The following is a 3,231-nucleotide window of genomic DNA, read 5'->3' as shown; positions in this document are numbered from 1 at the left end:
TTAAAATCTGGTGTCTTCATGGCCGAGCTCTAGGACATGGGTTCATCAAAATATTCATGACATAATTGGATGATAAAGATTTAGTTACAGCAGGGGGAAGCGTGTTTAGTATTTCATGTGGGGTAGTGGAGGTGTTCAACCGTTAAGGGCATTGCGTTTCACATCTCACCCTTGTGTAAGCACAACGGCATTCTCACTTGCATGATTAGATATTCAAGCAGAGGTCTTTAGATGAAACATCTTAAGATTTAAATTTTGTTGGCGTTGAAGGATAAAGAGCTTAATTCATGCTTCCAAATTATGGATTTGTATCTAAAGTTTGATTCTTCTTCTATACTTTTTGAAATTTAAACATTATTATGGTTAGCATCAGACAACTGCTATATAATACTGGGCAATGCCGAGAATGTCTATTAATCTGGGCCAATTTTAGTTGACACATTTCAATTTCTATTTTAGTGAGCATTTATAGCAGTTTCAATCAATTGATAACTCTACAACATTCAGAGACTTGCTTTGACTGCTCTATTACCTATTAAATCTGTGGGTTACTTTGTAGACAACAAGAAGAGCGGTGAGCCTGAAAGGTAGAGATTAAGACAACGATGCTTATGAGAATCCTGACTTGCAAAAAAATTTTTAAAACCAAAAGGAGTACATAATTTATATGGTTCATCAATTTTACACACATCGATCTTCATTATAGGATTTATGGTACTTTTAAAAATGCTAAAGTGTGCCAAAATTTATTTTGCAATCCAAGATCTCAAACATGATTTAAAAATCACAACCACCTTGGTTTCTTTATTAAATGGCGTCAAGTTTGGGTACATGCTCATTTAATTACAAATAAATGAATACAAACAAGCTCTTACTAAGCAGAGTTTGAGTTGTCCTTTTATAACTTAGTCCATATGCAAGTTAATTTCTCTTTGAATTGCCTTATTCAGCTCAACCTATAAATATTTAGAGTTGCTTTTAATGGAAACTCATAGTTGGAAAGATGAGGGGTATTGGAAGCAAAAACAGTCTGTGATTAGTTTTTGAGACCATAGATGCTTCCATAATTGGGGAATGAAGTCTTGTTAGCAATAATTTTAACTATGAACTTTACCTCTATTTCCATAGAATTTGTTGAAGATGTGGATCTCTTAATAAGAAGGGCTGAGAGATGCTTAGAAGCTGGGGCAGATATGATAATGATTGATGCAGATGATGTCTGCAAACAAGCTGATTCTGTTCGGACTGACATAATTGCAAAGGTAATGACCTTTGAAGCTTAAAATGCTATAACCTCTGAGTGGTTTGTCAAGTGTTATGGTCCAAAGGTATAACTTTGTTCATTGTTTTATTAATTATTTCCCTGAAGTCAGTGTGTGGATAGCATCATTGTTGCTGCTGTATTTCAGGCGAACCTTTTCATGGTTCACTCACAAGTCATGGATCTGGGGTGCCTTAGGGGACGTAACTTGGGTAAAAATCATGCATCTGTTTTAGGTTCATCATATTTTCTCTTCTGAGTGGTTATCAAGTTTAGCTACATGTATGCCTTGTTAAAGCTGGTTATGTTTGGTCTTGTAATTTTGTAATGTGCATAAAAATCTGTTATATGTGTTCATCTTGTAAGCATAAAAACGAGTGATGAGTGCTTAAATTTGCTGCAGTTGGAGTAAAGCTTTTCTCAAATATTTTGCATCTAACTCAGTTTGAATCAACCTCTGTTCTTAACTAGCCTTAGGCTGAAGGATGAAAATGGAATAGATTTAGCCTTGAGGGGGGATTTCTGCTGTTCATGTGGAGTGTATAAAGCAAAAATACAAGGGAATAACATCTTATTTGAATGCCTTTTGTTCCAAGTTGCAGTGTCATAACACTTGATAATAATAGTACTAACATCTCAATAATAAATTTCTTCTGCTGGTAGATTTTTCCGAGCCTTAGAATGAGCTTCCGTCATTAGTGTATGTTTAACATAGAACTGAATACAGCCTTTTATTTTTAATAACAATAGATATAATAAATTTGATGAAAATGTGTTTGGAAGAATGAGATGACTTGAAATGTTTTCAAAAAGAATTTCTAATACAATCTCAAGTGAGATTCAAAAAAGAAAAGAAAAGTTGTTTTCTTGACTTCTTATAATTTCCAAGTTATTGAAAATAGTTTTTAATTATCAAATATTAAGGGTCCGTTTGATTTAGTATTTGGGATAATATTTTTGTTATTTTTAGAATTGGGTGGGAATAACGAGGTAGGATTTGAAAATTACAAAAACACCCTTTAGGTTTGTTAATTTACTAAACACCCCTGTAATAAAAACATTAAAAATTACAAAAACACCTCCACCCACCCATTAAATACCGGCAACCGGCCACCACCGCTGAAGGGTGGTCGAAATCGCTGTATCAGTGCATGACTGGCTGGATCTGGTTAATCGTGTGCCGAGATGGCCTTTTCCAGCCAGATCCACCATGGATCTGGTTAGAAAAGGTGAGATCTACGGCCATATCAACCAGATTTGGCCATGTTTGGTCGTCAACGACGGCCAAAGATATGGCCATCATTGATGGTCAATGACGGCCATATCTTTGTCGTCATTGATGACCAGCAACGGCCAAAGATCTGGCCTTTTCCCACCAGAACCACGGTGGATCTGGCAGGAAAATGATAGATCGGTGCACTACCAGCCAGATCCAACCACCTTCCAATGGTGGTGGCCAGAATCTGGCAAATGTGGGTGGGTGGGGGTGTTTTTGTCAATTTCTAAATTTTTTTGGGGGTGTTTAGCTAAATTAATAAATTTAAGGGGTTTAAAATAGTTGAACAAAATATAATAGTTTTTTTAGAATAGGTGATAAGATCTTGAAAATACACATTTACTTAGTGGTTTATGGGGATTATTTGTGAGAAATTAGGCTTAATTTGGTAAAGTTGCTTGATATTTTCATAATTGTCTTTTATGGGATCATGGGTGTGTTTGAGTATTTTTCAGGTTATTAGTGCTAAATGTTATACTCGAATGAAGAGTCATATTGAAAACGGAATAAGTGACAAGTAGAAACAAATTCATCGAGAATCGGAGTTGAATTGAAGAAGTTATGGAGCTTTGAAGTAAAGAGGAGATTTTAGATTACACTCCAGTTTGAGCATGCTTCAGTGGTTCGAAAATATCTCGAGCTATAGATCAAGATGATTCTTTGACTATTGGAAACCTAATTCAAAGGGCTACAT

General features: G+C 35.3%; 1 pseudogene; it reads left to right on the top strand.

The window, feature by feature from the left end:
* Nucleotides 1-481: 481 nt before the first annotated feature.
* LOC116136482 lies at nt 482-1,675 on the top strand (annotated as a pseudogene).
* Nucleotides 1,676-3,231: the final 1,556 nt, after the last annotated feature.

Source organism: Pistacia vera, unplaced genomic scaffold, assembly GCF_008641045.1.
Source record: "Pistacia vera cultivar Batoury unplaced genomic scaffold, PisVer_v2 Contig314, whole genome shotgun sequence".
Taxonomy (NCBI): Eukaryota; Viridiplantae; Streptophyta; class Magnoliopsida; order Sapindales; family Anacardiaceae; genus Pistacia; species Pistacia vera.
The sequence above is the reverse complement of the archived record's forward strand: the minus strand, read 5'-3'. Positions and strand labels throughout refer to the sequence as shown.